Source organism: Sorex araneus, chromosome X, assembly GCF_027595985.1.
Source record: "Sorex araneus isolate mSorAra2 chromosome X, mSorAra2.pri, whole genome shotgun sequence".
Lineage (NCBI taxonomy): Eukaryota > Metazoa > Chordata > Mammalia > Eulipotyphla > Soricidae > Sorex > Sorex araneus.
In genome coordinates this window covers 340,364,892-340,387,599 of record NC_073313.1, presented here as the reverse complement: position 1 = coordinate 340,387,599, position 22,708 = coordinate 340,364,892, and the positions used below count along the sequence as shown (strand labels likewise).

The 22,708-nt window shown below is 36.5% G+C and overlaps 1 pseudogene; it reads left to right on the top strand.

The window, feature by feature from the left end:
• The first annotated feature begins 2,090 nt into the window (after positions 1–2,090).
• LOC129400311 (U2 spliceosomal RNA) lies at positions 2,091–2,190 on the top strand (annotated as a pseudogene).
• Positions 2,191–22,708: the final 20,518 nt, after the last annotated feature.

Sequence of the window (22,708 nt, the reverse complement as noted above, 5' to 3'; positions counted from 1 at the left end):
TTAGTAAATAAGGTAAACATTTTTAGTTATTAGGGGAATAATGGACAGATTTTTAATGGTAATTTTAATGTGGTATATGCAGTTAATGATTTATAAAGTAGACCTTAAGTTTGCATTACTCAATAATGTATTATTTCTTCAATAACAGTGATAAAGTTTAATTAAATTGAATATATTCTATATTGTCATAAAAAGATAATTTAATATTTGTGTGTATTTAGTTCAAATAATACATACATATATTTGTTATTTAACACTTTTGTATAACATCTAAATTTATTTAGAATTGCCAATTAACATGTAACTAAACATATAATGATTGTTGTTCAATAAATAGAATTTGTTCAGACTTCTATTTCTCAAAGAAATATATTAAATATCTATGATCTCCCAAATTGAAATGAAAAAATCTTTATATAAAAATATTTTATATTCCTTATTATAGAAATAAGATTTTTGTGTTTATTTTTTATATTGTTATGTTTCATACATAACATTTTTTCTAATACTTTCCCTACTTTCTCATGAGAAGCTCATGTAACACTATGATACAGGTAATTTTATTTTATTTAATTAATTAATTTATTTTTTCTTTTTGGGTCACACCCGGCGATGCACAGGGGTTATTCCTGGCTCTGCACTCAGGACTTACCCCTGGCAGTGCTCAGGGGACCATATGGGATGCTGGGAATCAAACCTGGTCAGCCACGTGCAAAGCAAACGCCCTCCTCGCTGTGCTATCACTCCAGCCCCACAGGTAATTTTGTTAAGGAGCATTAAATGAAGGCATATAGCTTATAGGAGGTTTTCAAATCACAGTGGGCTTTGGGATTTTGTTAATTATTTTTTAAAATATAGTAATATCTAGTTTTATTAAGCTAAGATGAGAAGAGTTCTTTAATGAAGCTGGTGGAAAATGCCTAAGGTGTCATCCCCAGACTTCCATGATCTATCATGCTAAGAAAAATAGCTTTCCTTTTACCCAAAATCAGGTAGAGGAGGACTTCCTGTTTTCCCTAAATTCAGCAGAGAGAACCACCATAGTTCAGATTCACCATCTGACATTTTAACCCATTCATACAAAATTATAGTTGTCACAACTGAGATTAACCACTGAGTCAGAGGAGGGAATTCTACCGTGTATTCTGTATACATAGTGGAGGTAGAATTGTGAAGCCTTGATGATATTTAAATAGCAAATATGTGGACACTAGCTTAAATATTATTCTCCCCAGCATCAATCACTTAGCTATACTTTGAAAGCAGTGGTATAGGATCAACAGGGAACAAGACAGAACATTGCAGGAGGAAGTCACAGAGACAATGTGCAGCTCCAAGAAGGGTACATAGTTTTAATGGAGTACTAAATTTATTTTAAATTTATGAAGAACAAAATAAATAATAGATACAAGATGGAGTGATATCAAAATATTCATGGCTGCTTAAGATAAGTCATGAGACATACTTTGCTTATTGCTGACTGCTTAAAGTTCTAGGTACAGGCTTCTGGGATCAGTACCTATTGCTGTTCACACTGTTTTGAAGCACCATTCCTGACTCTCAGATTGGGTAATTTTTATGTAGAAAGGGGGAATGTTTTGACATGTATGAAGATTAGAAATTACAATTCTTGCCTCAGATTTAGTGTTCTGTTTTCTGATGTGAGAGTGAGCTTGTCATTAAATTGAGCCTAGGAGTGTTTCTGTTTAGAGAGCCAGCACAAAGTCAAACTCGATAACTCTATTGCAAACTACAACACCCAAAAGGAGAGAGAACAAAGGGGAATGCCCTGCCACAGAGGCAGGGTGGGGTGGTGGGGGATGGGGTGGGGGTGGTGAGAGGGATACTGGAATCACTGATGGAGGTGAATGGGCACTGGTGGAGGGATGGGTAAACGATCACGGTATGAGTGAAATGCAAACACAAAAGTTCATAAGTTTGTAACTGTACATCACAGTGATTCTCTAAAAAGAAATAAAAGAATAAAATCATATTGGAAATAATAAAAAAAAACTCAAACATCCTTCCATGTCTTGATTCAAGATATTGTATTGAAGATGGAAGATGTTTTCTTTTAGAATATATGTTTTATCACTTCTCGGCCTTTTGGCTAAGATCAAGTGTAGAATATATGTTTAAAGATCAGTATGGCTTTAATTGATGTTACTATTTTTTTAACACCAAGCTCCCAGAAGCATGCCACGCAGAGTCTCTTGCCCCCGAGCCTGGCTTTCTTTCCCAAGGCCCCTCGAAGGGGTGGGCCTCAGCTTCCCTCCCTGGCCCTCCAGAGCCTAGCCACAGCCATGCTCAAGGCTCCTCTTCACAGGTTCGGACAATGAAGGAACCAGCAGAGGAACCCAGGTGTGTGGGACCCAGGGCTGAGACCTCCAAGCCTGCTTGGATAGGGACTGGGCCTCTTCCACTCAGATTCCACATTTTCCAGTAGCTAGGTGGTCACATCCATGGACTGCCCCCGTTGCTGTGTAATTCCACCAACAGCCAACATCGAGACTATAACACCAAGCTCCCAGAATCTTTTGGCTTAGTTCTCTCTCTGGGAGAGCCTGGCAAGCTACCGAGAGTTTCCTACCCACATGGGAGAGCCTCGAATAGTCCCCATGCTCTCCATGGAGTATTCATATGCCAAAACCAGTAGCAATGATGGATCTCATTCCTCTGACCCTAAAAGAGCCTCCAATGCGGCACCATTTAAAGGATGTGTAAAGAGAAGCTTCTACAATCTCAGGGTAGGATGAATGTAGACATTACTTAGACTGCTCGAGAAATTCAACGATCAACGGGATGATGATGATGATGATGATGATGATGATGATGATGATGATGATGGCTTTAATAGTAACCATGTGTCAAGTGTGGATTCCTATGCACCATTCTATTAATTAAAACAATAGTTTTAAGCTCTTCATTTTACCAATACAAATGGTGCATAAAATGCTTTTAAAAATTTCGCAAAACACAAAACTAGTAAAAAGAGAGGGCTGGAGTATATGTTCATGGGTAAAGATGTTTTTGCATTCATACCAGCAGATCAAGATGAACATGAATGTGATGCTTCCAATAAGGAGAGTTCAAAGCAAATTTCATGGAGCTTTTCTTAATGAGGTCAATGGAAATTCCAAATGATGGTGGAGAACTCACAAAATTAGACAATATGTACTAAAACGTGAAATTTTGTGATGGAAATCCAGAAAATGTCTCTTTGAGATTGAGAATCATAAACATGGGATAAGAGCTATTGTATATGGCTAATCAAAGAGTTCTGAAGTCCAAATACTAATTGACAAGATAGAGATCAAGAGCCAGAGAAAATAGAGCAGATAATATGTTTACCTTGTCCACAAGCCACCCAGGTTCAATCTCTGGCATCCCACATGGTCCCCTAGGCCACCTGAAGTAATTCCTGAATACAAAGCTAGAAATAACCCCTGAGCACTGTCAGGTATGACCACAACTATTCTCCCCACCCATAGCAAAAGATAAAAAAGGAAGAAAGAGAAAGAGAGAAAGAAAGAGAGAGAAAGAAAGAAAGAAAGAAAGAAAGAAAGAAAGAAAGAAAGAAAGAAAGAAAGAAAGAAAGAAAGAAAGAAAGAGAGAGAGAGAGAGAGAGAAGGAAGGAAGGAAGGAAGGAAGGAAGGAAGGAAGGAAGGAAGGAAGGAAGGAAGGAAGGAAGGAAGGAGAAAGAAAAATCAGATTTCATTTGATAAAATTAGACTATATTCTGAAAAAAAGATAATTGAATAACAGGGGGCTAAGAGAAAAACAGAAGGAATACTGAAGAAGGAAAATGTAAAGGAAATATTCCTTAGGCCTGTCCAAGATCACATTGGCAAGGTCTGAGTTATGATAGAAGAAACACAATATATTTCTATCTCTAGTTATGGAGAAAAAAGTATTCAAGAGTTTTTAAAGATAGTTTGAAACTTTATTTGGATAAAATAAAATTCAGGAAATGGAAGTAAGCACTATAGATAATTAATGGCAACATTTCAATATGTATGAGAAATGATATTAAGATTGTATACACTTAGGGACTGAAGAGATAGCACCTTGTAAGCAGCTAACCTCGGTTTGATTTCTCTACACCCCATATGATCCCCTGATTCTAGTCAGGAGTGATGCTAGAGCACAGAGTCAGAAGCCCTAAACATAGCTAAGTAGCTAGGCATGTAGAAACCATCTACAAGAACCTTCCTCCCCCTCAAAAAAGAGAGATTTTTATACATTTAAAATTGGTCCATTCGTTCATAAAAATTACTGTTATTTTTATTGAGAAATAATTGACATGAATCACAGTAGTATAAATTCAAGGCATGCTCATCTGATTTGTACATTTTATGAAATTATTTTTACACACTAGGTTTAGTTGATCTTCTATGACATATTATTAAGGTATGTGGGCCAGAAACTCACCAAGCATTGTAATCTGTTTAAAATTACTCAGTGAAAATATGATGGTTTCAAGCATACAAACAACTGAGGTTGTGCATTCTGGATCATCACACTGACTATACTTCTTAAACTAGTCCTCAAGGAAATTTCAATTATAGAACCACAGTGCATCGGATTGGCAATTGACTTTATGACAACGTGTATCTAAATAAAGCTACAGTGAAAAAAGAAAAGAAAAGAAAAAAGACTGCTGCCAACAGTCTGCACATGAAAATAATGATCGCAAGTGACTGTCACCCTGTGTTCTTTCCTTGCTTGGAATTAATAGGCAGTCTGTTGAAAGCCAGCCCATATGTTCAAAGGTCATGATTCTGTGACTTAGGCTTGCATTTATCAGAAGGATAAGGTAAGACCCATTTTCTGTGAAAAGGTCAACTTCAGAAAGAGCATCAGAATCTGTGTGTAGGCTGGTCTCTGGTGACTTTATTATGTGCTGCACATTCTTTATAGCCTGTCTCTGAAACCACCTGTCTAGTGCACTTCCTGCTTGTGACAATAACAGTTCCACCAGCTCGTGGAAACCATCCTAATTAGGACTAAACTTCACCAACTGAGCTTACCTAACTCTGGCATATTGCTACCCAACAGACAGCAGAAGTTTTATTTCAGTATCGAGGAAAAGTATTTTCAAATAACTATTTGCTAAAAGTGGAAGAAGGGCTAATGAAGAGGCTGACTTATAGACAGAGCTAATTCAAATGCAAAAGAAAATATTAAAGAAAGCATTTGCTCTGATTGATGTGGTTATAAAATGTAAAATGTCAAAATACAATGATGATGCAACAATCCTCTTCCAGAAATATTTTGAAGCCCCAAATAAAACAATTCTATTTCAGTCTAACTTTATATTTTTAGCATTGAATAAGATATTTTAGTGATGCAAGTGACTTATCAGATAAAGAAGAAAGGTTATAATTGTTTAGACTGTAGCCTTTAAATAGTAGAGGTCACTTATTTTTGTAATTGATAGCACAATTAAAGTTCATTTTTTATCTTAGTATATTGTATTATACAGTAATTGACATATTCAAATACAATGACAGTGTTTTAGTTTCTTTAAACAACTGTTATACCTAAAATACAAGCAAAAATGGTATTGGAGACAAGTTTAATGAGTATTTTTTTTTAAATTATCCTTTGTTATGCAAGACCTAACCATATCTCTATAGATAAAAACACATTATCAACCCAGTTTTAAAAGTTCAGAATTATAATATTTTTAATTCTGAGCATATTCTAAGCACAAGGCTGTTTTCACTCCGGTCAACCCAGAGGGGTGCGGGTGAGAACCCTCTCCGCCCCAAGAGACCCAGCCCTGGCAGCCGATCTCCACTACCCAACTGCTGCCATGCTCCAGGCCGCTTTCCAGACCCTCTGGCCGAGCCTCACGCATGAATGAAGTCCAACAGAACCCACATACAGGACTTTGTGACCTTTGACTCTGGACTCAATGGGACCAGGAAGCAGAGATCCTCTGCCTGCCATCTCCCAATCTCCAGTGACTCAGGGATCACACCCATAAACCAGACCCTGTCGGCACCAGATAATCTCATTTATACTCCTCCCAGACAGGAGTATAAAATGAGGCCCCCATAGCCACAACACCGGAACCCAAGCAAGGCTGTTTTCACTTGGGGCACCCTGGAGGGGAGCGGGGGAGAACAGTCCCGGCCCCAAGGGACCCAGCCCTGGCAGCGGCAGACTTCCACTACCCAACCATCCCCATGCTCCAAGTCACTTTGCAGCTGCGCAACACATTATAAGACACTTCCTGCCCAATTTCCATAATTACCACACCCTATTTGATGGCGTTCACTCAGTAGGCAACAAATCATAGAGAGTAATATATACTACTACTCTCTATGATATATATATACACACATACCACACACCACATATGTATATATGTGTGTGTGTGGTGTGTGTGTATATATATGTATATATATACACACACACATATATATATACATATATATATATCCCCCTCTCAGAGAGCCCGCCAAGCAAGCTACCAAGAGTATCCTGCCCCTGCCCACATGGGCAGATCCTGGCAAACAACTCTTGGCGTATTTGATATGCCAAAAACAGTAATCATAGGTCTCATTCCCCTGACCCTGAAAGAGCCTCCAATCATTGGGAAAGATGAGAGTTAGGAGAGGCTGCTAAAATCTCAGGGCTGGGAGGAATAGAGACACTACTGGTGTTTGCTCGAGTAAATCGATGAACAACAGGATGACAGTGATGCAGTAATAGGGTATAAATTAATTAATTTCATTCATTACATATTGTAGTAATGTCTATAATTTGCAGTCTTATTATTGCATTTACTTAGAAAAAGTGGTGATCAATTGGAAGAAACTGAAGTTTCCTCAGCAAATTTCCTGGTATATTCATGCTACCTGGTATATTCATGCTACCTGTATATGGATAGCTAGCATTATCTATTCATCTACATGCCATCCTGATAATCAAAGATATATTTACAGAAGATTCCTAGGATGCTGTTTTGTATTTCATCAGTGATATGACAGCAGATTTAATTTTAACTTATCTTTCTACTATAAATTGATCAGAAAACTAATATTTGTATGAAAAAAAGCGTGTTATTAAGATAAAGTAATTATGAGTGACTTTCTTTAATATGGCAACTAATTCTGTAGTTGTTCCACCTTACATACCAAAGTATGTTCCAATAAAATGTAAATTTATGTAAAGGCACACAAAGATGAGTTAGAGATTTTTTTTAACCTCTCTATAAAATAAATTGATATATCAATGTATTCTTTTTCTAGTGATTAAATATTTACATAGATATCTATACAAAAACACCAATATTCCTTATCAGCATAATTTAATTTTTTTTAATATTTTTACTTTTTTTTCCTTTTGGCTTTTTGTGTTACACCCGGCCATGCTTAGGCGTTACTCCTGGCTCTGCACTCAGGAATTACTCCTAGCGGTGATCGGGGGACCATATGGGATGCTGGGAATAGAACCCGCGGCAGCCGAGTGCAAGGTAAATGCTCTGCCTTCTGTGCTATGGCTCCAGACCCTAAATTTTTTAACGTTTTTTTTTATATTTTGTTATTAGTGAATCATCATGAGCTACAGTTACAAACTTACGAACTTTCATGTTTGCATTTCAGTCACACAATGATCGTTTACCCATCCCCCCACCAGTGCCCATTCTCCTCCACCAATTATTTTTATATTAATAGTTCACTGTAAGATAGTTCTTAAAAAATTGATTTCACAATCATAGTTTATTGGAAGACTATAACATGTAGAAACTTTTCACTAAGTTTTTGTACCTAAAAGTATTTAAATTTATATCTAAGACATGTGAAAATAGTAACGGTAAAACAATAAATTTGTTCTACATTAAATATTAGAGATTTGTCATTACCTATTTTTAGAACACTTGCTAAATTTTAAAAAATGCTAAAAAATCATGTTGAAGATCTCAAAAATTCATATTTACTCAAAGAAAAGTGAAGATATGCCAACAAATGAAAATAAGAACTTTAAAAATTGAGTCGAAAAAATTTGGTATGATTTCTAGTAAACATACAAGGGTATAAAAATTCTTTATAAAAAATCTTGAATTTTATGTCAAATTCATATTTAATGTTTAATTAAGATGAATAATTATACTGTGGTATTAAGATGTGCATTAGTTAAAATTAGTGATGTTGTACTTTTTATGCTAATGTGCATGATTTGATTTGGATCACTTTGGGAATTGAACACTGTACAGCTAAGTGCAAGTGGTTATTTAGTTTCTTCCTTTGTACCATTAGGGGGCAGTCTCTCCCAGGGGACCATGTCATGTAGCCAGAGAAGGGGAGTTCACAGCATGGCCTCTGCAATACAGTCAATAAAACAATTCCCTTATCCTTTCCCCTCATCTTCTATTTCACAAGTTGAATAGAGATAAGGCTGGTCACTGTTCAGACTTGGAAGTCCAGGTTGTATCACTAAGTGCTTGAAGAAACTGATATACTTGTCAGAGAGATAAGTTTCCCTTAGAAATTAAAACAATGATGAGGAGGACAGGTGGAACATAGAAGCAAAATAGCTGATTCAATGGGAAGTTTGTGAGGCTGTTTTTATGGTTTGTTGTTTGTTTTTCTTGGTGCTTCAAAGGTGTATATGTGTTTAAGTGTGCGATGAATTTGCATTTTCATTCCTGACCATTTATAACACAACCCCTGCCAGCACCACAAACCCACCCACCACACACACACACACACACACACACACACACACGCATGTGAGCATGCACGCATGCACACAAGCATGAATGCACACACATACATGAACACCATTTCACAACAAATTTTGTTAAAGTTTCTGTTTTGTTAGATCATTTCACATCAAAAAACAAACATTTTCTCTGATTAATTTAATATAATAATTTAAGCTAAATGACACTTCTAACTTTAAATTTTTTACTATTATATGTGTATGTGAACTCATGGTGCTTTATGCAGCTGATGTATTATTGTTATTGCCCTACTTCCCACCCTGACAAGGAGACCTGGGCTGTGGAAAAATTATGTCCTCAGTTCCCCCTTAGTATCCCAGTCATGATGTTAGAGATTAGTCATCACATGAGTAGCACAGACAGAATGTCATGGAAAGTAGACTATGATTTTGGTAGCTAAACCCTTGGCCAGGAAGAAAGAATTCAATAATTATCAAGAAAATCTAACTTGTGCAGGTTGTGTGTGTTAGGCATAGCTCTGATTGTCAATAGAGAAACAGATCTAAGTGGACATACCACTCTAAAAGAGCTCTGTCAAAACCATTTTCCCTCTTAGGGGTCCAAAGGAAAAAAAATCCTTATGCTCAAATGGAATAGCTATTTTTTTCCTATTGTGTCTCGTCTGTGGCTATTGGACTCTGTTGTTTCCATGTACTTGAATCAAATTGCTTTACACTATACATGTCCAAAATTGAACTCTGCGTAACCCACTGAACAAGTTCTATATCCAGAATTCTGTGCATTAGTTGTCAGAAATTCCATCATTATCCTTGACTTTTTGCTCTTTCTCACAATTCATGTTCAATCATTTACCACATCCCAAAATGATCCATTGTTTCCACAAATCTGCAATCAATGCTTTAATCTATTCTGTCATCTCTTCCTGCCCAAACCATTGCAAGGCCAAAACAATCTTGAAACCTCTATTTCCTTTAATCTATTCATCATACATCATTCATAGTGAGTTTTTTTTTAAACTCTCCAGACCCAGACTAATGTATTTTTTAAAGGCAACAATACACAGCTATAGAAAGAATAAATTAAAGTGGCATGGATGAATCTCATAAAAAAATAAGCAAAAGAAATTTTGAAAGGGATTTTTTTGGACTGAGATGATTAAGGTAAAACTAGAAATTAACTTTGGAGAAATTAATTTGGACAAAGCAGTAAAAGAATCTTCTAGTCTTGATGTAGCAGTCACTTATTCCCCAGTCTGTTCTTGAAATTAGTTTACTCAGCTAGTGACAAAGTACAAACAGGACAGGTTCTTATCAATGCTTATTTTTGTTTTTTCTCCTAAATTTTATTTTATTTTATAAAGTTGTTCACAATAATTTATTACATTCAATATTCCAACACCAATACCACCATTATAACACCTTCCCAGCACATTATTTCAAATTTTACCACCACAACCCAAGCCTGCCCCCAAGACCTGCTCCTAAGTAATTTATTTTCTATGGCTTGATATGAATAACGCATTAGAAATGATCCAAAATTTTCCTTATAGGAAAGTGTGTGAAGATTGTTGTATCTCACCTTAGAGCCATTAAGCCCGTGTATAAGAGATTACGAATATGTTGGGCTAGTATAAGAGTGGGCTAATATTTATTTACTTCTTTTTTTGTATTGAGATTGATTGCCTACTACCTTAAGCCATTAATTGTGGTGTGTTGCTCTTGGTACATCAATGGAGTAGAGTATGAAATTTCGCGCAGTCACAAATGCAGCCATGAACTTCAGGGATTCTAAAATTATAAATTATAAATAGACGAAGGACAACCATGCAAGCAAGCTGGGTTCTAAAAAGGATTCAGCATGATCGACCATATCCACATGGTGACCAAGCTCATTGAGGTTTCTCGAGCGTTCAAGATGCCGCTCTGTCTAACGTTCATTGATTTAAAGAAGGCCTTTGTTTCTCTTGAAACTGAAGCAGCCATCAAATCCTTAGCCAAACAGGGCATTCAAACTCGGTACATTAGGATCCTCCATGAGCTGTATTACAAATTACAGATTCACTACCAGGATCTCACCATTCTACAAGGAAGTGATCATCGACGTAAAGGAGGGGTTCAGCAGGGCAACACCATTTCACTGAAACACTTCAGTGCAACTCTTGAGAACATCATGCAATGACTGGAATGGGAAGGAATGGGAGTGAAGATAGACGGTCGACAGTTACACCACCTCTGCTTCACTGATGACATTGTTCTAATAACACCAAATCTCAGCCAAGCAGCACAAATACTGGCCGACTTCGACCGTGAGTGTGGAAACATCAGACTGCAGCTGAATCTCACGAAAATGATATTCATGAAAAACGGACTAGTTCCTGTTGTTCCATTTGCCTTCAACCGAACGAACATCTCCGAATGTAGCAGTTATGTGTACCTAGTTTGAGAACTCAACATGACAAATGACCTGACACCTGAACTGCACAGGAGGAAGAGAGTGGCATGGAATGCCTTCAACAGCACTGAAGAATTGGATAAGAGGATGAAGAACCTCTGGCTCAGGGCACATCTTTTCGACTCCACTGTTCTTCCTGCACTAACATATGCCTCAGAGACCTGGGCACTACGGAACCAGGATGAGGATGGTATTCCAAAGAGGAATTGAAAGAGCAATGTTTGGAATATCACATTTCACTCAAGTGAGAAGGAATCTGGAGTTCCAACCTCCATGGACGATCAAGAATCAGGGACGCAGTCTTGCTAGCCAAGTTGTCAAAAATCAAATGGGCTGGATACATAATTCGATTTAGAGATGACCACTGGACTAGAGCTGTTACTGACTGGATTCCAAAGGACGTCAAAAGACCGCATGGCTGTCCACCTACGAGATGGTCAGACTTCTTCGTCAAGACCCTGAATGAATGGTTTGAGATTCTTTGTGTTCCTGGAGCTAGCAGACTTCATTGGGCTGCACTAGCACGCGACAGGGATGAATGGAGAAGTTACTGGCACCTGCTCAAACAAATCGATGAACAAAGGGATGACAAGTGATACAAGTGATAAATAGGGTGGTACAACCGGAAATGATTTGGGGATCTAGAGGCATTTATGCAGCTTGTTGTTCTCTTCTAAGATCTATTTGTGCGTCTCTGGAGCACAGCTTTTAATGAGGTTATATGGCACCGAAGGCAGTTCGTGGGTGTGATTTCCAGGCTCCAGGAAAGGGAGATAAATGGAAGTAGTCACTCATTCTCAACTACACTAGAGCCTGGAGATTTTGGTCACAAAAGTTGCATATCTGAATTTTTCAGCAGGTTCACTCACATGTGTAAGGGACTCATCACGAGCCTATGGAGATGGCCATGAGTTTGGCCGCTATTGCCTACTGGAGGTTCTTGGTTGCTAGGGCTCTGTGGGGACTGGTCCTGAGCTTACCAGCTCCCGCTCTGGATGCCCCAGAAATGAGGTTCAGCCTGTCAGGGCATCTGGAGAAATCTCTGCAGCTTGTGGATCTCTACAGAAGTTTGTTTATATGTCTCTGTTTATTTGTTTTTATACTCAATTTGTTTTCCTATTTTTTCAAGCTTCTGTTTGTCAGTAATCTGAAGGATCACACTTTTTAAATTATTTTAGATTTTGAGAGTACAATCTGCATTTAGTCTCATTCTACATGTGAACCCTACCAACATAGATTAAGTTGTAATAGTTGTTTTAAACTTTGATTTGCTCTCTTGGAAGTAGTTGCAATAGACACTTTATAAATTTCCCCCACCCCTCACCCTTCAACTGAGAAAGAGAATCTACCTAGTCAAATGTCCCTAAAGAATAGAAAGTGTTCACTTTAGTGGTTTTTAATTGCTTTTATGGATCAATTGTTTATCTAAATGGCTCAGTGGTACTCCAAGAGGCATTCCTAACTTGTTATCCTTCTTTAGGTAGAGAAGGGGAGTTCTTAACACAGAACAATTCTTCTGTTTTATTGTTTTAGCAATTTAATCATAAGAACTGGCTCTTGCTATTGTCAAAATCAACTGTTTATTATTACATATTGTTACTTCTGTCTCTCTATGGCACAAAGAGGTATTTCAACAGAAAAAAAACTGAGGTTTTTTTTTTTGTTATATCTAAGAGCTGCCAGTGTCGTGATAGTGTCCAGAAACCTAGGGTTAATCCAAGGTCCAGCCAAGTTCCAGTCAAGAGGGTAGGGAAGGTATAAGGGGTAGGTGTTGGTAATGCCACTGGTAATGACTCAAATCAACAGCATGCACATACAAGTCATGTGATCTTGAGTCATATTCCTGACCTCAATAATCTATTTTCAAAGTGCAATTTTTCATTGAATGGCTTCCTTAGATTTGTATTTTAGCTCTCAGCAGAATCAACTAATAGGATTGATGCTGAGAGGGAATGATGATTTAGAAACAAGAAAGGTGTGAAGATGATAGATGTAGGTGGAAACAACAGGACAGGACTTTGAGAATATCTCTTGTTTACAATAGAGTACCCTTTGTCCTTTTTTTCACATTTTGCTAAACCATAATCAGAAATATATAGAAAGGGCACATGGTGTTCCAGTTAGGCTTCCTTGACTTTTGAAACTATCCTTAAGTTCTAGAACAGTCTCTTTTCATGACTTGTATCATTTCTGACCTACTTATCTAAATATGTTCACTCAGGACCCAAGTAAGATGAGGAATGTAGAATGTTTTGCAAAGAAATATTTTTAAACAATGAGGAGGAAACAATTTTTTTAATATACATTTGTACTTTTTATCAACTTCCAATGCTATGCAATTTGTTCCAATAGTACCTCTTTTATGTTTTATATCCTTAGAACATCATTAGAATTAGGTGTGCTTCTTATGTAAAATTAATAAGGTTGTATGTATATGCAAATTTATGTAAATATCATGCAAATTGAAACTACATGCATCATATTGAAGTCTCCATAGAATACAGAAAAACAGACATGGCTCCTCATACAGGAGTAAACATAAGCTTGGACATACAAATTTTATGGCATAATTAATCATGTGCAACATTATAGCAGTGGTAAGCCAAATTTCCAGAAAATAAAAATAAATTATGAGGCATGCACACTTTTAATTCAATAAGCTGTCTTCGGGTTTGTGATGCATATGATTAATCTGCAATTACCAGGGTGTTGGGTGTTATTCTCTTATTTCCTCTAAGGAAGTGTTCAGATTAGAAAACAATGGGGTAGAACGAATTGCAGAAATAAAGACTAAAAAGGTTTCCAGGTAAAGCATGGAGTCTTTAAGCTTAAATCTTAAATTGGTTTTGTTTTTATTTATTTATATTTAACATAATTGTGCCCAAGTACAATGTCTGGATTACAGTAGATCTTCTATTAGTGCTTGTTGATATTTAAAATTCTGTAATAAATCCCATATACATATTTATTCAGTAGAAGTTTAATGATTTCTTAATATGCACAAATTTGAATGCTTGCTAAGTCAAAGGGAAGGTCTTCGCTCTGCTGAAGTACTAGGATAGCAAGGGATATAAGACAAGAATAAATTTCATTAGAATTCATGGAAGCAGACCAGAATAGATTCAAAAAGGCTTCTGGAAGATGATAGTAGGGTTAATAAAAGATAAATAGAATTTAAAGCGTTATTATCTATTTAGTATTTTATTAAAAGTTCTATTTAAAAGAATGTATTTTCAGATTAATTTAAAAGCAAGGGACATTTACAAAAATGCTAGGGTTGCCTTTCACTTTCAAAAAGTATATTTTAATCCAATATGTTCCACTGATTGTGCTGGTTTGGACACTAAGTAATCCATGTATAAGGCAAATGATTTTCATTGCCTTTCCCTATCATTAGTTTTGCTGCTGTTGTGATGATTGGGAAGCAAATGCACCTGGCTGAGTTGCTCACACAATTAGGTGCAATGCTCTATGGGAGTCAGACACTTGGTTGTGATGCAGGTATACTGGGATGTGGATCAGTGTACATACCCACTGGAAATTGCATGCTTGAGTTGTGGTGCTTATGCATATTTTCATTGCAGTATATGCATCCACTTGGTTAAGGTATGCTCAACATCATACATTTTATTATGGTATCAAGGATTCCAAATGGCAGTACCATTTGGGATCATGTTTAGTGCATATGGTATAGTGACTAGGATAAAACTCATGGCTACATGATGTTAAGGCAGGGATTTTCCACTGAATTATCCCCAGCCTTTCCTGAATAAGTATATTTTTGTTAATACCTATTATGTGTTGAGAACCAAATGTCAAGCAGTGTAAATATAAAAGTAAACAGGGCAGGTTCATGATGATCTTTGTGGAGCATCTAGATCCGTGAGCAAGATCACTGTCACTGTATCACTGTCATCCTGCTGTTCATTGATTTACTTGAGTGGGTGCCAGTAACATCTCCATTCATCTCAGCCCTGCGATTTTAACAGTCTTTCCTTACTGGTTTTTACCAACAATTGGAGGCTCTTTTCAGGGTCAGAGGAATGAGACCTGTTATTGTTACTGTATTTGGCATATCAAATATGCCACTGGGAGCTTGCCAGGCTCTTCCGTGTGGGCAGGATACCCTCTGTAACTCACCGGGCTCTCTGAGAGGCATATATATATAGATATTAAATAACTGAATATGTTGTAATCAGAGTGATAGTACAGTGACCGGGGTTCTTGCCTTGCATGTAGGCAGGTAAATCACATCCCTAATCCCAGATATGGTCCTCTGATCTTTACCAGGTGTGATTCCTGAGTGTAGAGCCAAGAGTAATCCCTGAGCATTGTTAGGGTGGTATGGTCCCCTACACTGCAGGGAAGGAGCAGCACTACATCTCTAGACCCTAACACTAATAGTCCAGTTGGCCAAAAATTGCCAAGAGTAGTTCCTTACCACAAGCTTCACTTGAGAGACCTCAAAAAACAAATACACAAACGAACAAACAAACAAACAAGAGTACCCTCATTGAGAGAGGAACAGAGAAGGCAGAATGTATTTTAAGATGTCAAACATTATGTTGATGAAGCAGTAGCACAGCCACTAGGCATTTGCCTTGCACATGGCCGACCTGGATTCAATTCCTCCATCCCTCTCAGAGAGCCCAGCAAACTACTGAGAGTATCCTGCCCTAACGACAGAGCTTGGAAAGCTACCCATGGTGTATTCGACATTTGATATGCCAAAAACAGTAACAACAAGTCTCACAATAGAGATGTTACTGGTGCCCGCTCGAGCAAATCGATGAACAACGGGAAGACAATGCTACAGTGCTACATTATGTTGTGATTACTCCCAGTGAATATATTATGGATAAGTAAACATACATATCAGGAGTAAAGTTCTGGAAATCAATTTGTAGTTATTTATTAATGATAATAACTTAATACTGATAATAACTTAATAATTATCTTGTGAAAGGCATTAGAAAAGAAGCAATATACTGTGCAATAGTGAATGTTGAGAAGTGAGCATGGGTGAACTTCAGTGAACTCCGATCAAATGGAAAACACGATATTCATAAAACTGGGATCAAAGGAGTATAATCAAGGAAGTGTAGGAATACTTTGAGAAATCCTAAAATGAATGAGACCCCTAAAAAGGGATAATCTCACTGAAGAAGCACATGGTTGATAGAATGTTCTAAAAATAGTTAATAACTTAGCCTTCTAACACAATAATCTCATATATTTTTGCCCTCATCCAAATGGAACAAAATAAGGTAGAAAGGAACCAATTATCAAATATAAGCAATTATCATCTCTCTAATTTGTAAAATAGTTGTCTTTGGGCAAATGCTCTACCCACTCCTATCCTCAGGCTCACCATTATCTAATAAGGATACACATGAATTCCCATAGAATGTGCATTTCACAAAATGAACAGTTTACTAATGTAAAGTCTATGGCAACAATAAATATGCAAAAATGTTCCCTTCCATGAACTCTAAACTATGTGTTCTGGCCCCAGTTTTTTTTGGAACAAATACAGACAGACATAGCCTCTCATTTCTTTTTTCTCCACTCAAGAAACTATTCAAGATCGATTGGAAAATAAATGATAGCATTTTTTTTCTGGCATATGTACATGAATACACTCAGATGTAGATCTACAAATGTCTTGAACTGCAAAATGAAAATATTTTGCCTAATTAACAGGAAGATATTTGTAGCATAATGGTATAGAATTATAAACAAAAATCTGCAGTATGGACACAAGAAAAATAAAACAGACCTGAAATTATGAATACTTTTTAAAATCACTAGAATCAAATAGGAAAGCACTGACTGAGAACATTTATATAATAGCCATATGCAAAAATAAACTCAGTATTGTGTTTCAAAAGACTGTATCTAACCAAATGGATGCTAAAATTTCAACGAAATCACCATCCTGAAAGTGTAACAACACAAAAATTTGAAGAAATCAGAATATATATGGACCTCTTTCCTGCTGGCCACCAAATCACCTCACTTTTCTCTCAGGTGATGATGTGCTTGGCAACCTGTAGAAGTCAGTCGGCCATTAACTCTCTTGAGCTGGCTGGTATGTGTCACTGCACATTTGCAGCTTCGAAGACTGGTGTCATCACTTCTCCCATCTTTTCCTTGTTTTGTAGAAACCACAAAACTCCAGGATGTCTCCTGGAGTCAGAACAACTTGAACACGTTCCTTCCTCACTAATCTGAACTAGATGAAATGGTAGAATTGAATTTGATAACCCCCCTGTGCCTTTTATAGACTCTTTACCCCAGAACTCCTATTATGATGGAAGTATACAGTGAAATAAATTCAGAAAAAGAAAAGTCCTACAAATAGCAGGGATTAGTAAAGAACGTTTGCCAAAAATTATACAATAGCAGACATAATCCTGAATTATTAAAACAAGAAAAACAATGAAAGAACAGACAAAGATCAAAATAATACTTTAGCCATTGGTGAGAAAAATAGAGGTGGGGGAGATGTAGATCAAATGCCTGGAGTGCATGTGCTCCGTTGCAAACTCAATCCAAATTCAATCCAGAACACCCCGTGCCTTTAATCTCAGCATTGTATCTGATATGGTTCTGGTGGCTCCCAGCAATGCTGGCGGGAGCACTGACAATCCACGTAGCCAGGTAAAGTACAGCCTGGACCAGAAAAGGTCCTCAGAGCACTGCTTAGAAGGCACCTCTCCTTATTAAAAAAAAAAAAAGAGGAAAAAATAGAATTTCACAATTCTAGACAAAATAATGTGTGGGCAAAAAATGCATGAATATCATGTTACATAAAATTATGTTAATAAATATCAAAATTATTAAACATTTTCTGGGAAAATGTAACTAGCCAAAAGTAATCCCTTTATGGAGCATCTCAAAAGCATGGATATATGGGCAAATCACTTCATGGTTATAAAATGCTCTAAAATTACTAATATATCATTGCATATTTTGTAATTTATCTCTATAATTTAATAGGTTAGAATAAAGAAATTAATCCACTGTTTTAATGACAATAAAATTATTTTTTTTTGTTTTGGGGCGATACTTGACTGTTCTTAGGGCTCTCCTTGTTCTTGCTCAGGGCTCGCGCCTGGTGGTACTCAGGGGCCCATGTGAGGTGCCAGTTATCAGACCTAGCTTAGCTATGTGCAAGGAAAGCACTTAATCTACTGAACTGTCTCTGTAACCCCTGTAAAATTAATATAAAAAAGTAAATATTAAAAAAATAATTAAACATTTTTAAAAATAAAATAATCAATATTGTATATTGTATGGAAGAGCCTGGCAAGCTCCCGTGGTGTGTTTGATATGCCAAATACAGTAATAGTAACAGTCTCATTCTCCTGACCCTGAAAGAGCCTCCAATATAGTACCATTTGGAAGGACGAGTAAGGAGAGGCTGCTAAAATCTCAGGGCTGGAACAAATGGAGACGTTACTGGTGCCGCTCAAGCAAATCAATGAACAACGTGATGACGGTGATACAGTGAAATATTTTACTAATTAAAAATGACACCAGTAAATTTAATATTGAAGAGAACTATCTTTATGTGATAAAATATATTTTAAACTGGTGTCAAATATCCTCTAAATAAAAAGCCCCGGGGAATTTTGAGGAAAATTGGGTAACAGTCATGGCCCATTATCACTATAATAATTTCATATTGTTCTTGAAGACCCAGCCAGTGTGTTTAGCAAGAAATAGAGTCATGAAGTATGAAAATGATAGGAATGCCATATATAATGGCATTATGGTCTAAATAGAATGTTCAGTAGAATCAAATGAAGAATTGTTCTTTTATTTGGTTGATAAAAGAAAAAATAAAATGCAGATTTTATCTGTTAAAGATGGAATGTTTAGCATGCATAGATCCCTGAAAAAAAAGTACATGGAATGTAAGCCAATAGCAACATTACCAAGTAACTTGCTTGTCATAAAAATGAAAATATTATATCTTGGTCATTTATGCTGTTATTAATAGGTCTTCATAAGTGCTCTAATACTGTGACTACTCCAGTGTACCACAATATATTTTTTGTTCAGATCTTAAACATATGACAGAAAAATTCTGACCCTGATTATTTTGTAAGAGTTGCTGTCATTCTTTGTTTACATAAGCTAGCTAAAGTTGTTTTCAGACTCTGTAGGAGATAAAAGCAGTACCCTTTGTTATTTCAAAACATGTCCTCACCAGCCTGTCTGACACATAGCATTTTTCCTCTGCTGTAATTGAGCAATAACCCCCTCACCTCACAACCACAACCTCTTCCCGATTTCAAGAACTGTTGCTTATGTTGCATCTGAAACAATGAACCTACATGGCATAGCAAGAATGGACATTACCTATTTTATTTCTATTCTCAAGGCTAAGTACAGGTTTGTGTTATTAGAAAACACTATTGTCAATAAAAAATTTCAACTCTGTGAAGCCCTGTTTTACATTGGTTATTGGTGAGGTGTTAGGTGCTGTCATCTTTACCACAAATATTCCTTTTTCAAGTGGCTATATTAGAAAAACTCTAAGATCTCCATCAAAAAACTGTTATGCTTCAGAGCCACTTGTTTGTTCCAATCATATGGAGAGTTAACTCATATAATTGTCATGTTTTACTTCCCCTTGGATGCTAAGACACTTGAACTCCAATCTAGTACAAAATTCTGTGCTGTGTTTCTCTATGCTGAATATAAGTTTATTTTTGAACCCTTTTATTTTTTCTCACAGTTAAGTTTATATTTATTTTATATTGTGTCTTATTGAGATTTTAATGAATTATTTTATTGTTTTAATTAATATTAAATTACTAATATCATATTATATTTATTTTAATTATTAGTTATTTAATTATTTAAAATAATTAAATTATTTTAATTATCAAATATATATACAAATACTGCATGAACTTCACAGATTTGCATTATATATCATTATTTATTCCATTTCTTCCCTGTCTACTTTCAATAATATATATAAATACATATACATCTTTTTCTGAATGCAACTATTTCCAAACATTTGAATATTTTAATCAACATAAAAAGTCTTAGCAATAGCTTCCACTCTACAAAAATGGCAGATTAGGATTTCTCTTACCAGTAGAAATTTATTTACATATGTAAAGAAAACAAAAGAGAAAAAATTTCCATAAAGAACAAATGTAGACAGTCCTTAAGGACATCAAGTATTAAGAAAGATCTTGTGAACTGCTAATTGTTTTAAATACCACTTTTGAAATTGGTACAGTGGACAATAATTCTATATTATCTCATAGTATCTTATTAGCTAAATAAATACCATTGCTTTGAAATTTGCCAAGAACATGAACACCTTGAATTCTCTTTAGTTACTAGGAAACAAAATGAAATATTAAAATTTTTAAGTAGGTCAGACTTAATAAAAGCATTTTCAAGTAACCCAACCTTTAAATTAAGCTACAGTGTGGGATAAATAAATTTGAAATGATGTGCTAGGAGCTACACCAGTCCACCCTGATGCCCCTATTATGTCAAAATTTTATTTACACAGAAATTGTTTAATGCAAATTTATACCTAAAAAGGGCACAGAAAAGTAAATGTCTAATTCTCAATAGAGTCAAACTTGCAGGGAAGGAAAAGATTATGTTAATACCTAATATCATAAAGTCTAGGAAACATAGTTACAAAGAAAAGATTTGTATACACACACACACACACACACACAGACACACACACACCTGATATGTCAGACTTCAGCCTTGTTTCTATTAAGAGTGACAGGATTCCCCCCACTGTATGGAGAATGATGTTTTTCAGTCATTGCTAACAGGTTTTGGGAGTGAGGTTGTGTAATAAAATATACCCTGTACTCTGCAATCATCCATGTCCCAGATAGGTGGATGTATATTATAACCGTCTCTTTGTCACTGTTTCTGGGATGATGCCATTGGCTTTCTTCCACAAATATCATCTTCAAGGGGGTGATGATATGTGAAACTGTTAGAATCTGTCTCTGAGGCCAAAATCAGAGGACTTGGCTGAAACTTTTCTCTTGGATAAAGAGTGAGGAAAAATGCACATATCAACCTTCTACTTAAACCCTATAAATTTGTTTTGCTTGCTTCTTTGCATATCAACCATTTTGTCATGTGGGTGGATTTTCAAATACGGTTAATTGTACTAATCTTGATGGTCATAGACATCTACAAGAAACACCAGATTGGTCTAATGAGAAGTAGTTCTAAAAGTCAATTAGCATAGATTTTCTGAATTCTATGTACATACTAAAACACCTAGTTATTATAAATATGAATCAAAATTAATGATGGTGAGGCCACACCACACCATATGCCAAAAACAGTAACAATAAGTCTCTTGATGAGAGACGTTACTGGTGCCCACTTGAACAAATTGATGAGCAATGGGATGACAACAGGATGACAGTGACAGTGAGGCCACACCAGACAAAGTGAATTAAATTCTGACGATTGAATCTAGGCTAGACACATAGTTGAAAAAAACATTTTCAATGATTGTTGTTTAATGCAGAGTGAGCATATTTAAGTCCAGTCCTTGCCAAATATATGAATAAATTTCAACATGACATTATATATATTCTATGATATTTTTATCGTGTTGAACTATAACTATAAAAGACAGAAAATCTATTATATTCTTTCAAAAAACAAATTTTTCTAAAGCAATTTCTGATAGAACAGAAAATCGCCCCTCAACTAATGTTTACCCACTGGAATGTTCACAAAGCACATTTTAATGATTCTTATATTTGAAGATAATTGTCATTACTAAGGCATAATTATGTTTGTTTACTTTTGTGCCCCGACCTTCCTCGACGATCGAGAATCAGGATGCTGTCTCCTTTGCAAAGGCATCAAAAATCAGATGGGTTGGACACGTAATGCGATTTGGAGATGACCGCTGGACTAGAGCTGTTACCAGCTGGATTCCACAGGACGTAAAAAGACCTCGAGGCCGCCCACCTACGAGATGGTCAGACTTCTTTGTCAAGATCCTGAATGAACGGTTTGAGGCTCGTCGTGTTCCTGGAGTGAGCAGATGCCATTGGGCTATACTAGCAAGTGACAGGGACAAATGGAGACGTTACTGTTGCCTGCTCGAGCAAATTGATGAGCAACAGGATGACAAGTGATACTTTTGCATATGTTTTTGAGGCCACATTTGGTATTTTTAAGGCTGACTCCTACCTCTGTGCTCAGGAATCACTCCTGGCTGGGCTTGGAGGACCGTATCAGTTGCTGAGGAATAAGCCCAAACATTTGTGTGCAAAGCAAGTGCTCCGCCCACTGTGCCATCTTTCTGCCTCACTCCTCCATACCATTATATTTTTATATTTTTAATAAGCATTGCAATCTTAACCTGCTGGTTTCAGGCCTTGTAGTTATTAAAACTCATAGTTGCTATTAATTGAAGTAGAGCAAGGAAAAATCTCTGAATTGGTTTGATTAAGGAGCGATAGTACAGCGGGTAGGGCGTTTGCCTTGTACAAGGCCCACCCGGGTTTGATTCCTCTGCCCCTC